Raw genomic sequence first — 14,269 nt, forward strand, 5'->3', positions numbered from 1 at the left:
CCCCCATGACCTGGGAGTTCCTTGCTGCTGTTTAGGTTTGTTCAGACAATGCAGACCAAATCTAGACTGTAAACTCTCTAGGGCAGAGTCTGGTCTCAACATCTGTGCCTTCCACAGGGCTGAGCACATTGTCACAAATAATCATAACGAAAAATGTATGACATAACTTGCAAAGAATTTCACTTCTTTAGACAGTGCACTGAATCTGGTTATTTTATTAAAACAAACTAGATATCCCCCCTACTAACCTAGGGGAAAGCACTAGGGATTTTTTATACCTAAATTTGTTTTTATGCTCTGCAGATTAATTATATAATGCCCTGCAGAGGGTGAATTACTGTATGTGGAAAATGTTCCTTATAATTAAGTTTGTCATGCTATGTTAAGCCAATTTATTTTTATTTAAATCCACAGAAAATATTGTAGTCAATCCTTTTTTAAACTTTCCTTTTTCTACATAGTTCCAATAACAGGCTGTCAAGGTACAATCATTTGAATAACCTCCCTCATTTTCCAATATCAAATTAAGCATTAATGCAGGCAAAGGTTATGTATTAGATAAAACCAAGTGGTCTCATTAATGTCAATGGGGACTATTCATGTGCTTGAGGCTCAACATACAGTATGCTTTAAGCACTTTGCTGAATCATACCCAGAGCGCTCAGCACCTTGCAGGATTGAGCTCTAATGTTGTCCAGTAGTCCCTCTAGCCCAATATCCTGCCTCTTACAGTATCAATAGTGAATGCTAAGAGTTTCCTCCAAAGTATGTTTTGTTAATTGGGATGCAGACCTCCATTGTTACAATTTATAAAGTGGGTGCGATGCATGATCTTGGTCCAAATAATATAGGTGTTACCTTAGCAAGTCACCAGCCACTTTGTTTTAAATCTAACCTTCTCTTTCACTTGCAATAATGATATCCTGTTTGGCATTCTGTTTTAGTTTGCTGGCATACTGCTGCTTGTAACTACTTCAGGCTTAACTGTCTGGTTCAAGAGGTTGGTACCAAGTTTTTTGCCATGCCCATAATCTTCAGAACTGGTGACCTAATAAAGAATTGTGATATATATTGTGATATTCTTACAATGTTAAATATTGATTCTTGCCTCCTGCTGTAAGTATTATGACATGTCATCGGTAGAGAAATCCATCAAATGCAACAATTTAATCTCTACAGTACCCACAAAAAAGTATGGTTGGAGGTGACTGGGATAAGTCTGTAGGTCATCAATTTAAATTTATTCTCTGAGGTTGTTGTAAGGCTCAGCTGAGGCATTTTGTGTTTCTTGTTTTAGCTTCTCAAATACTGTTCTGGAAATGGGTTGTGTGAATCTTTACTTCAAACTCCTTTGAAAACATGTCTGGTATAAGAAGGCCTTTCCAGGCCCGCATTTCACATTGGACAAGAAGTTTAGTGATCATTTTTTTTAAGTCTAGGCAGTGTTTTGGGCAATAATTTCTGTATTGTGATTGGTTATGATCAGTTTCTACCTAGCCTTATTTCTCCCATAAACATTAATGAAACAGCTCACTACCTGAAACAATTGCTAGCTTTTCTTTTCAGTATGGGCACAGTTCTATTTTAGGTTAGCCAGTGCATTAGAAGCAAGTGCTTGATCTTGCAGGACAGGCTCCTTACCCATGTTAGTTTACATCAACTGAGACCATAGGTTCTTTGCTGATCTCAGAGTATTTGAGTGAAGATGTGACTGTAACAAGTTATTTTTATTCTCAAAAGCTCTTGTTTTGTCAGTCATCTTTTTGTCATTCTCAACTATCCTCACTCAGCATTGGGAGTGGAGCACTTACCAAATTTGGGATCAATATGCTTAGGTTAATATGCCCATGAATCTTTAAGGTTTCTTTGTTTTGGAGTCTTCATTTGTACAGTTGCCACCATCTTTCTTTGGCCCAACTAAACTCCTTTGTTGAGTGTGTGTTCTACTCATTCAGTGAAATCTGGAATTTATTTCTTGTTCAGTTTCAGATTCTTCTCTTTGGCATGCTGCGGAACATTTTGCAGTCTGTCATTGAGGTGCTAATCAATTTCACCCCAAATCAGTAAAGTTTCACATACTGTATATAAACCAGCATGTTAAAATATATACGGTATATTGAACATCTCTCTCCAAGAGTATGTTACAAATTAAAATTATAACTGATATCAACGAGATAAGGCACTAATAAATATTAGCTATAAAATCCAGTTAAAATACTGAGTGACTATTAAGAACCACCACACAAACTACATGAAAAAAAAAAACAACTTCTAACCTCTACATTAGAAAATTGATGTTTTGAGCATTACCCTAACTACTGACTCAAAATGTTTTATATAAAGATCATGAAGGTACACTTGTTTGCTTTTGAAGACACACACCTGTAATCAGGAACCTAAACATTTACAAGATCTTTTAACTTTTGAGGGCTGAACAAAATAATATCAGTTCAATTCAACTCTGATTGTTATAGGAACTGGTAATATAGCAAATCACTTTTTCTGCTCAAGCAGTATTGAACATATGGAGCTAAATGCTATGTTTGTGTACATTAGTGTAATTCATTGACTGAACAGTTTTCATAGTTCATGGTTTGAGGTTCTGTCAGTTGCCATGTTAAGTACTGGGCAGCGTTTACATTTTAGCCAGAGTCTGCTGACTTTCAGAATACAGCACAAAAAAAGGTCAGGATGAGTTTTTTTCAACAGTAAGGAAGTTGTTTATCTGGGATGTCCAGTTTGGGAAGCAGGGTACGTGGCCATTGTTACTCCCGGATATTGCCGTATAATTAGATTCAGACGACTAAACTTTATAACACTCAAAGATTTTTGAAAAGCACCAATAATGACTGCTCTTCTTGGAGCAGACAGTCCTGGAATCCACAAAGGGAGGCAATTCATGATGTAGTCCTAAGAGGAGCACAGGATTTAGTCCAAGAGGTGAATACAGCTGAACCGCTCAGTAATAGCGACCGTAATAAAATTAAATTTAACATATGGGGGAGGGGAGTGAAGACCACCACAGTGGTATTTAACTTCAGAAAGATGAACTACACAAAAATGAAGAAGCTAACTAAATGGAAATTAAAGGGAACACAAGAGTGAAAAGCTTGCAAGCAGCAGGGAAATTTTTTTAAAGCATCATAATAGAGGCTCAAATTAAATGTATACCCCAAATTAAAAATAATAGTAAGAGGACAAAGGCTGCCATGGCTGAACAACAGAGTAAAAGAAGCCATTAGCAGCAAAAAGGCGTCCTTTAAAAATTGGAAGTCATATCCTACTGAGGAAAATATAAAGGAGCATAAACTCTGACAAGTCAAGTATAATTATGCAGGTCACAAAAGAATTTGAAGAGCAACTAGCCAAAGACCCAAAAAACAACAGCAAATTTTGTTTAAGTACATCAGAAGCAGGAAGCCTGCCAAACAATCACTGGGGCCAATGGATGATCAAAGTGCTAAAAGAGCATTCAAGGAAGACAAGGCCATTGCAGAGAAGCTAAATGAATATTTGCATTGGTCTTCACTGCAGAGGATGTGAGGAGGATTCCCACACCTGAGCCATTCTTTTTAGGTGACAAATCTGAGGAATTGTTCCAGATTTAGGTATCAACAGAGGAGGTTTGGGAACAAACTGATAAATTTGTTATCAGCAAGTTAAAGAAGTATGGATTGGCTGAATGGACTATAAGGTGGATAGAAAGCTGGCTAGATGGTCAAGCTCAACAGGTAGTGATCAACGGCTCGATGTCTAGTTGGCAGCCAGTATCAAGCAAAGTGTCCCTGGGGTCAGTCCTAGGGCCGGTTTTGTTCAACATCTTCATTAATGATCTGGATGATGGGATGGATTGCACCCTCAGCAAGTTCGCAGATGACAATAAGCTGAGGGGGGGAAGGTAGATATGCTGGAGGGTAGGGTCCAGAGTGTTAGGGTATACACTGAGGTGGTCCAGAGTGACCTAGACAAATTGGAGGATTGGGCCAAAAGAAATATGATGAGGTTCAACAAGGACAAGTGCAGAGTCCTACACTTAGGACGGAAGAATCCCATGCACCACTACAGACTAAGGACCGAATGGCTAGGCAGCAGTTCTGCAAAAAAGGACCTAGGGGTTACCGTGGACGAGAAGCTGGATATGAGTCAACAGTGTGCCCTTGTTGCCAAGAAGGCTAACAGCGTATTGGGCTGCATTAGTAGGAGCACTGCCAGCAGATCAAGAGAAGTTATTATTCCCCTCTATTCGGCACTGGTGAGGCCACATCTGGAGTACAGTGTCCAGTTTTGGGTCTCCCACTACAGAAAGGATGTGGACAAATTGGAGAGAGTCCAGCGAAGGGCAACGAAAATGATTAGTGGGCTGAGGTACATGATTTATGAGGAGTAGCTAAGGAACTGGGCTCATTTAGTCTGCAGAAAAGAAGAGTGAGGGGGGATTTGATTGCAGCCTTCAACTACCTGAAGCGGGGGTTCCAAAGAGGATGGAGCTAGGCTGTTCTCAGTGGTGGCAGATGACAGAACAAGGAGAAATGGTCTCAAGTAGCAGTGGGGGAGGTCTAGGTTAGGTCTAGGATGGCTATTAGGAAAAACTATTTCACTAGGAGGGTGGTGAATCAGTGGAATGGATTACCTAGGGAGGTGGTGGAATCTCCTTCCTTCGGGATTTTTAAGGCCCAGCTTGACAAAGCCCTGGCTGGGATGATTTAGTTGGTGTTGGTCTTGCTTTGAGCAAGGGGTTGGACTAGATGACCTCCTGAGGTCACTTCCAACCCTAATCTTCTATGATTCTATGAATTAAACAGTAATAAGTCAGCAGGACCAGATGGTATTCACACAAATATGAAATTGCAGAACTACTAACTGTGGCATGTAACCTATCACCTAAATCAGCTTCTGTACCAGTTGACTGAAGGATAGCTAATGTGACACCAATTTTTAAAAAAAACTCCAGAGGTGAATCTGGCAATTGCAGACTGGTAAGCCTAACTTCAGTATCAGGCAAATTGATTTAAACTACAGTAAAGAACAGAATGAATGACACATAGATGAACACAGTTTGTTGGGGGAAGAGTCAACACAGCTTTTGTAAAGAGAAATCATGCCTTACTAATTTATTGGAATTCGATTAAGGAGTCAACAAGCATGTGGACAAGGGTGATCCAGTGGATATATTGTACTTGGACTTTCAAAAAGCCTTTGACAAGGTCCCTAACCAAAGGCTATTAAAGTAAGCTGTCATGGAATAAGAGGGAAGGTCCTCTCATGGATCTGTAACTGGTTAAAAGATAAGAAACAAAGGGTAGGAATAAATGGTCAGTTCTCAGAATGGAGAGAGGTAAATTGTGGTGTCCCCCAGAGATTTGTACTGAGACTTGTGGTGTTCAACATATAGAAAAAGGGGTATACCGTGAGGTGGCAAAATTTGCAAACAATATAAAATTAAGAGTTAAGAGAGTTAAGTCCTAACTGACTACAAAGAATTACTCAGTTTTGTGAGATCCCTTTGTAAATGGGCAACAAAATGGCTGATGACATTCAGTGTCAATAAATGAAAAGTAATGCACACTGGAAAACATAATGCAAACTATACATACAAAATGATGGGTCTAAATTAGCCATTACCACTCAAAAAAGAGATCTTGGAGTCATTGTGGATCATTCTCTGAGAACATCTGCTCAATATGCAGCAGCAGTCAAAAAAACTAACAGAATATTAGGAACAATAAGGAAAGGGACAGATAATAAATAAATCCATGGTACGCCCACCTGACGTGGGAGGCTGAGGTTCAAGTCTCTGGTCTGAATTAGGCAGAGACTGAATCAGGAGCTCCCAGATCCCATGTGAGAACTCTAACCACTGGGCAATTAGCTGCAGTATTCTGGTGTGGGTGGGTCTCGCTCGTTCTGATCAGAAATTTCAGCCTGGACCTGGGAAACCAGGTCTGGCAGAAATAGCAAGGTCTCCCAACTCCAGGTCAATACCCTAACAATGCAACTGCACTCCCCCTGGGCTTTGCTGGTGAGCACCTCTTGTCCTAATACTGGTTTCCAGCTAGTAGGTTCAGTCCTATGCCTATTACGTCACTAATAAATTTAGGCAACACTTAGTGTTTTGAGCATACAAATTACAATACACACGTGTATCGTTTCAACACTGAAGGCAAAAACTCACTGAGATGCACTCTTCCTCTCATACTGGGCACTCTCCAAAACCCTAATTCATTTTTAAGTTTATTCCTGCTCAGTTATTATTGGGGCAGAAGGTTTGACCAGCTTCATGGCCTAGGGAGAGGACTCTTTAAATTCTATCCATACTGGATAAGAAACAGAATTTGGACTGCTCCAGCTGAAGATTAGTCAGCCTGTGTGGGTGGACCAAACAGAATCTTTAAATAGGATTCTGACATTTTTTGGCCTGTCCACATTGGATGGCTGAACTATATTAGAAATTGGTTTTGCTCTAGTATGTTTATATAGTTTCCAAACTTGGTTTGGAAACTTGGCTAAATATGGAATGAAGCATCAGTATTGAGGACATACTTTCCAAGATAGATTGTTTTTCAAAAACAATTGCATTTCAACATCTTTCCAGAAAATCACTATTTATAATAGGTCAGGAAAGGCATATGAATTATAAAATTTTGGGTGTTGGAAACTGCATGACTGTCTGCTGTTAAGCAGGACTTCAGTTTCTTGGAGACATTATACTTTTGTCTACCAAGAAAATTCAAAGCACGGCTTACCTAACCTTTTACTTAATTATGGGATTCAAGTATAGTGTTTTACAGTGTAATGAAATAAAAAAAAATTTGTGTCTGAGTTACTGTTGTATTAAGCAAGAAGCCCCTTGAGCACTGAAAAAAAAATTAACTATTCAAATCCTCAGAGTGCAGTTATATAATGTGATGCCTTGTTTGGTGCTTAAATACAACAGCGACAGTTGTCTTAAAATAGCCAGTAAGCCAGATAACTCAAAAGATATATAAACACATAAAAGAACTGCAATTGCAAGAAACCAACCAGTTCGTCTTATAAAAACTGACACCTGTCAAGCAGGGCTTGAATCTTTAAGATCTTCTGATAACACTAACCTGAACTGCTCCGTTTATTTTTAGCATAATCTAAATAATTTCTCCTTAATGCAGGCACCCACTATAATTTTAAACCTTCAATTATATTTCAATTAGCTCAGCCTCTTGCAGTCTCTGTGGAAACCGGATTATGAATTAAAAGGACTGGTATTGCTAATTCTTTTCTTTCATCTCAGCACAAACACATTTCTGCTGCCTCTTTGTAGCTGAGGATGTCCACAGGCTGGTTTAAAATAAACAAGAGTAAAAAATCCAGCCCACTTGCCCTGGACGCTCCATCTTTGTTTTCACTTGCTGAATTCCTCAGCTCTTTGGGCAGATGAAGTTGGCCCTCTGTACAGAGAGATGCTCGATGCATTCATACCAGACCCTGCTTACCAATTTGCTTGAGCATGAGCTATGCACTGGCCTCGCCTGGCCCAATGTCATGCTGCTGCCCTGAGGCAGCAGAAATGCCCCCAAGACGTGGCATAGGCAAGAACCCTCACAACCCTCCCCCAGCGAGAAGCCAGAGCACCTCTGTGCAATCGCTCAGGTACAGGTCCAGGTCCGCCCCCCGCCTCCAGCGCCATGTGCCCATCCTCCCACCGAGCTCCCCGGAGTCTGCCCCTGCAGCATCCGGAGCTTGCAGGTGGAGCGAGGGCCAAGCGGGGGCCAGCCTCCCCGAGCGGGGCATAGGCAGGGCCCGGCCAGCACCCCGCCTGCTGCTACAACGGAATTTCCTCCCCCGATGTCTTTGCTGGAGACTCGTGGAGCGGAGCGCGCTACTGCCGCGGCCACAGGGACATGCAACCGCCCGGGGTTGTTACCTGCGGGGCCCTGAGCTGCCTGCCGGCGGGGGCCGAAACTCAGTGCTGAGGCGGCGGGCTGCCTCCTGTGGCGAGAGGAGCAGATCCCCCGTGTCTGCGCCCCTCTAGCCCAGTGCGCGCCTCGCTCATGCGCCCCTAGAGCACCGGAGCTGCACGCACCTCCTCCATCGCATCCCCTTTCTCCGGGGGGGCTGCCTCCCCCCGTCCCTTTGTGTGGCTGCGCGGACTAAAGGAGAACACCATCCTCAGCGGGGGAGAAGGGGGCGCCAGCCCCGCCCAGATGTGCGGCATCAGGGCATGCCCTGGGGTTCCTAGGAAATGGTGCCAGCCTACAGCGCCATCCGGCGGGCACGGAACCCGCCGCCTCCCTTCCCCAGGGAAATAGGGCTAAGAACCTGGGCTTGTGGGAGAACTACACCCTGCTTTCACCTCTTGTAGCCATGGTGAATTTGGGCCATTAACAATGCAGGCTTTCAATCTATTCAATGTTCAGATACAAGTGATCCCTTCAGCGTGGAGCTCCTGGGGTACAATGGGATCATAATAATGTTTATATTTCTCTCTGGTTTTCCCTTTGAATTGTTTGGTGGTCCAAAACTTCCCAAAACATTCAGCTTTCTGCAGGAAATTTTCCAAGCCTAGGCTCTTTCTGAAGGTGACTATGGAAAACATGAATGAAGACTACATGCACTTTTACCATTAGAAAAATTTGACTTTTAAAATTATGTTTGTTGCGGTAACACTTTAGAAGCCTCATTCAGGGAGCAAAGTTCCATTCTTTTGGATGCTATGCACACACAAGAGTTCTTGCTCCAACAATTTATAATTTGTATAATATGACAAGAAATAACAGGTGGAGAAATTCAAACAGATGAGTTGGGAGGACAAGGTAATAGTGAAACAATGTTATTTGGTGCAATAGGAAGCAGTTATGGCATATCACGGCTTAGCCATTGTCACCTATATTGGAGATATCACAGCAAAATTTTAAGGAGGGATTTAAAAGAAGATATAGTGGCTTTCTGGATTTTTACTGGGAGCTATTCCCATGGCAGAATATATTAAAGGGCTTGAGGGAAAACTGACTCCATCTGGCAACACCAAAAAGGAAAAAGTTTCAGCAGTCAAGATATGAGATGATGAGGGCTTGAACTAGAGTTTTTAGCTGTATGTGAGGGGAGAAAACAGGAATGAATTTCATTCTAAGCAAAGAAAGGCTGTACCATACATGTTTACATGGCTTATGCAGCTGTGGAACTTGTGCATCTCCTAAAGCAGGGGTTGTCACAAGAAATGTTTTGGTGGCCTTAGAGTGCAACCACCAACTCTTGCTGGTCGTCTCTCTGACAATTTTTCCTAAAATACTTAATTAACTTTAGGAAAAACAAATAAATCTGCACATGTACATGTCCAAATCATTGTAATTTATGTAGAGCTTTTTTTGGTTTGTTTGTTTGCAGACTCAATAATAAAAATAATTACAGTTGTCTCTATTCTTTACTGGACCTAAACAGAATAGAAACAAAATAAACTGCTTTGCATGTTCTTGTCTTTTTTGTTGTTTCTTTTGCTTGTTGGTTGCTTTTTTAAAGACACACTAGCTAGTAAGTCTGCTGCTGTGAAAACTGATATTTGTATGTTTGTTAATATCACTTTTCACAGCAGACTTACTAGCTAGCTGGAAGGCAGTAAAAAGTTATATTAACAAACATACAAATATTGCTTTTCACAGCAGACTTACTCAGCCCCAGCAAGCAGGGGACAAACTAAGGCCTGGATGGAGAGGTGCATAGGGAGGCAGCAGGCACCAGGGCAATGGGGGCGGGGGGGAGCAGGTGAGCTCAGGATCAGAGCCCAAAGCCCCACGGTTGGAGCCTGCCACCCACCACCCCAGGGCTGAAGTCTGAAGCCTGAGCCCTACTGCCCCTGGAAAGGTGGGGAACTCACACTGGCTGCCTGCTTCTCTGGGTGTGGAGAGTCACGATGTTAGAGAAGTCTCCAGGGCTGTTCTTATTTAAATTTGGAACTGCATCAACTCATGAGCCAGCCCAGAATCCTGGAGGTGGAAATGTGACAAAGCCATGTTTGTTCCTCTCATCCCTGGCTGCAAAATCTAGTCTCACTCTTTCCAAAATTTAGTCTGAGTTCAGGGGAATGATTTTCTGTTGAGGTAATATAGATAGGATAGCTATTTGCTCCTTTGAAATATTCAAGATACCTGAGTATTTCGGGCCGTGTTCTATGCGTGAAGGACTCTGCCATTATACTTGTTTTCCTCTTTACATAGTTTTACTATTTAAACCATTTAAAAATACCATGGGCAAAATCCTGTTTGCCTTATCCAGATAAGGAGACCCAATAAAGTTCATGGGACTACTGGTGAGAGAAAAGCAAACAAAATTTTGGCCCTGATTTATTAGTTTTTAAAGAGATTTGGGAAGGTTATCCAATTTGAACTTCTTGCAATACTACGTGGCTTGCACTTTTTCCACCCTTGTTTTTGTATATTTGTTTTAAAGACTTTAAGGACATAATTTCCTATAGCTATCAGTCATTCATGTCTGGATGATATTTGGCATCATTCTAAAGTGGCTCTTGTTAATGTATATTGTTGAGGTCTGGGTAGATGTAAAATAAGCCACCGGTCAACAAGATTCACAAAGACTTAGAATGTTTTATGTGGTCAGCACACTTTCACAATAAAGTAGCTCAACAACTTAAAGAAATTGAAGGGACAAAAGATCGTTCCATTAATTAGTTCTGGCTTTATTACAATAAATAAGTCTGACATTGTTTCTGTGATCCCATCACTCAGTGTAACAGTCTATTTCCATACATAAATAGGAAAACTCCACCATATGAGATAAGCTGGCTTCCCTTTAATAGGCCATTTAGTCTTCCATAATATCCTTCTTCATCTGAGAGTAAATAGTGGGTTTTCCTTTTACTAAAAAGAAATGGTAGCTTTCTGGAAAGTGCTCCAATCCTCCATAGTCCTCCAAATGGAGAGGAAAATTAAGAATTTCAGTTCCTAGGAGGAAACCTACCTATAAAACCAAACCAGTAAAAGGCCTTATGCCGCATCTTCAATTTGGTTGCTTCTGTTATAAAGACTACTGTGATTTAAAGCAGTGGTGGCCAATCTTTCAGCCTGGAAAGGTCAAAGGGTATCAGGGGCCAGCCTGCAGTAAAGCTAGCCTCCTGACAACCCAATAAGTGCAGCTGGCCCTGATAGAAGCGGTCTGATTTATTGCACCACCTGATTGGCTGCAGGAGTCTGCAGATTGATACTTTAAACTCAGTAGCAGCCACAGTCTAGTGATTGCTTAATACATTCAAAACTGCAGCTGTGCTTGGTCTTTTTTCTTCTATAGTACTGTCTCTATCCCCCCGCTCCTTCCTGATGTCTGGCTCAGATTGTGCCTCCACCTTCTGTCTATGGCTGCAGGTAACCTTTTGGCTTAGGCTTTTGTTTCTGACTCCTGGCTTGGACCTTTGGCTATGTCTCCTGTGAGACTGGTTAACTCTTCAGATTAGGCTTTGGTTTCTGACTCCTGACTATAACTCTTAGTTGTGCTCCTGGACCAGTTCTAACGGGCAGACTGCCCATAACTTGTCCACTGACAAAGGACCATAATCAGCAAAGGCAGATTTTTTTTGTCCTTTTTTACTCCTCTCACAAGATACAAATAATCATCTGGAAATCTGCTGAGGAGTCTTTGGTGGACATACAACCATCATAGCTGACCCCTACATCTCTAGGGCTTCCAATACAAGGAGCATATTGGAGGGGGCCATAAATAAAACAGCTAGAGTGTAATGCTTCCAGTTCTCCTTGACTAGTGTATGGTACCAAGGGACTGATAGCTAGCTGGCTCATGTCAGAGTAGTCTGGAGGCAACTCTAAGTTGGACTGAGCCAGAGAACTGGGAGCTGTAAAATGGTGGTTAGTTATCCTCTGCTGGGTTACCCTGCAGGGCTGTGCAGAAGAGGATGAGGAGTCTTTTGCTAGGAGGTCTTCTAGGCTCAGGGAGAGCCAGTCAAGCACTCATCCTGCTTTACCTGAAGTTCTTACAGCTCAGCAAGGAACCAGGAAATGGTGTAACTAGACTAGAGCTACTCTCCTCCCTACCTTGAAATGCCCTAGGTGGCCAGTAGAGCGCTGCTGAGCAGCCTGGAAAGAACTGATAGCTGCAGCTGAGAGCTCCTAAAGCTGCTACAAGAGACGGGGGAGACCATGCTGGAGCTGATTTAAACCCTTCAGGCTTAAAAATCACAAGGTGCAGCTCTGGGAGGCCAATTGCAGTTCACAACTGAATACCGATTTTCTAGAGTCACAAGTTATCCCATCATTGAATAGATTGGATACCACTGAACAAAGTCTTTAAATGGAGCATCTGACACTCTCTTGGTTGTACGGCAATTAGTAACCAATCATCAAACAAGTCTATGGTTCACTATCTTTAAGTGTTGTTATCCCTTTAATTCCTCACGAACCCACCCTCTGTCAAAGAACCCACGCTCGTGCTTGTATGTAAGTAAAATCTTTTGCTAAATATGTCAATATTCTTAAGTAGTTTGAAACATACCTTCAAGGCTACTGCATCTGTCAACACTATTCTAGGTACATAATGTTTAAATGTGTTGGGTTTGCATCCGCTGTTAATTAGGGTAGAACTAAAATAACTTTCTTACTAAAAAGAAAAGGAGTACTTGTGGCACTTTAGAGACTAACAAATTTGAGCATAAGCTCTCGTGAGCTACAGCTCACTTCATAGAGATGCCTTTCCCACTCCTCAAATAAAAGCCACCAACGGGAATTCCTGGTTATATCCATCCCTTTTAAGACTTCAGGAATAGATTGACTGACGGGCAACAGAACAGTAATTAGGAAATGTGTTCTGTGCCTATTAGATAGTTTGTTGCACGCTTTCCCCTAGCAGAAGAGAAATGTCTCTAGGCAATGGCAGGTTTCAGAGTAACAGCCGTGTTAGTCTGTATTCGCAAAAAGAAAAGGAGGACTTGTGGCACCTTAGAGACTAACCATCCGATGTAGCTCACAAAAGCTTATGCTCAAATAAATTGGTTAGTCTCTAAGGTGCCACAAGTACTCCTTTTCTTTCTAGGCAATGGGACTCCCCTGGATTAGATCCAGCTCAGAGAACTGCCGTTATTAGGGAGAACGAGACAGAGGCTGTTCTTTGTGGAAACCGGATGTATTTCTAATGTAGGATAGGCGTCTGGCACCACTGGCACGTGTTACAATAATGCTAGTGGCTGTAGTAATAAAACAGAGACTTGTTTGTGCATACTATTTCCGTTAATGTGAAGTTCTGACAAAACAGTACCAGATTAACATCCCTTGATGCTGACACCTGCAGTGCATGAAGAGAAAGTGCGCCGTGCCGGTCTCCTGTCTCAGCCTCAGCAGGATTCACAAACGAGGTGTTCCCCACGCTGGTGAAAAGACAGGTGGTGATTATACTGCTGCGCCCCCCCAACCCAGTAACCCAGCGTTAGAGCATCACCTGGCATGTGGGAGACCGAGGTCCAAATTCTATCTCTGCTTGATGTGGAGCACTGATTTGGAGCCAGGTCTCCTAGAGTCTAGGAGAATGACCGCTATAATGTATTCTAGGGTGGGTTTCTCTCATTCCTTCCTGTTGGAACTGTTCCGCAGTGTATAAATAATTATTCATTGGAGAAGGGAGGAGGACCTGGTGACAGAATGTAAACACTCCCCCTCTGCTAGGAATGTCATTTGACAAAACCTGCTGAGTTCCTATTAGCTGTTAATGATTTTTGGTCACCATCTGTTTGACTTGGAGTATATATAGTCAGAATCCTGGGTAAAAGGCTGCCTATACTACATCTAAAATTCTGTGTCTTCCAGTGATGTGAAATATACATTTATATTCAGTGTGTTATATTTAAAAATCACAGATAAAGCCACAAAAATTTATGATTTTCCATACAGTAAGATCAGAAAGGGGGGAGTTCTTGCTTCTGGTACAGCCTCCCTGTTCTAGTATTCAGACTCTGTTTGGAAGGGTGACACATTTGCCTGGAGAGACAGGAAAAGGTTTTCCGTCAAATACGGTTAGAAAGGGAATAATTAGAGAGGGAGAAAGCTTTGTCAACATCTCCGATCATAAAGTAATTAAAGGTGCTATTGCTGTATTCAGAATTTCTAACTTCTATTTTCAAGGAAAAGCCATTATTTCCCCAAGCTCACAGAGATCCCTGGAGAAGGAAAATATTTGTATGAAGCAGGTTATTCCAGTTGATGGGGGAATGTTGTTACTCAGAATTAAAATCGATTATTCAGCTAATATTTGCAGTTCATATTTACTCCAAAAACTAATAGCT

At 41.9% G+C, this 14,269-nt stretch overlaps 1 protein-coding gene across 4 annotated transcripts in view; it reads right to left on the minus strand.

Annotated features, from left to right (window-relative positions):
• The window catches only part of MPP3 (MAGUK p55 scaffold protein 3), a 110,759-nt gene that overhangs the window by 57,839 nt on the left and 38,651 nt on the right, over positions 1-14,269 (minus strand). Inside the window, exon 1 of one of the 4 annotated variants that reach the window (XM_084616078.1) lies at positions 8,060-8,177. The exons of 2 other annotated variants lie outside the window; for them this stretch is intronic. The gene's annotated coding sequence lies outside the window, so the exon portion shown is untranslated. Of the gene's footprint in view, positions 1-7,900; positions 7,991-8,059; positions 8,178-14,269 lie in introns of those variants that run through there. One more of the 4 variants, XM_084616077.1, reaches the window with a different exon arrangement.

Source organism: Lepidochelys olivacea (assembly GCF_965140295.1).
Source record: "Lepidochelys olivacea isolate rLepOli2 genome assembly, chromosome: 27".
NCBI lineage: Eukaryota > Metazoa > Chordata > Testudines > Cheloniidae > Lepidochelys > Lepidochelys olivacea.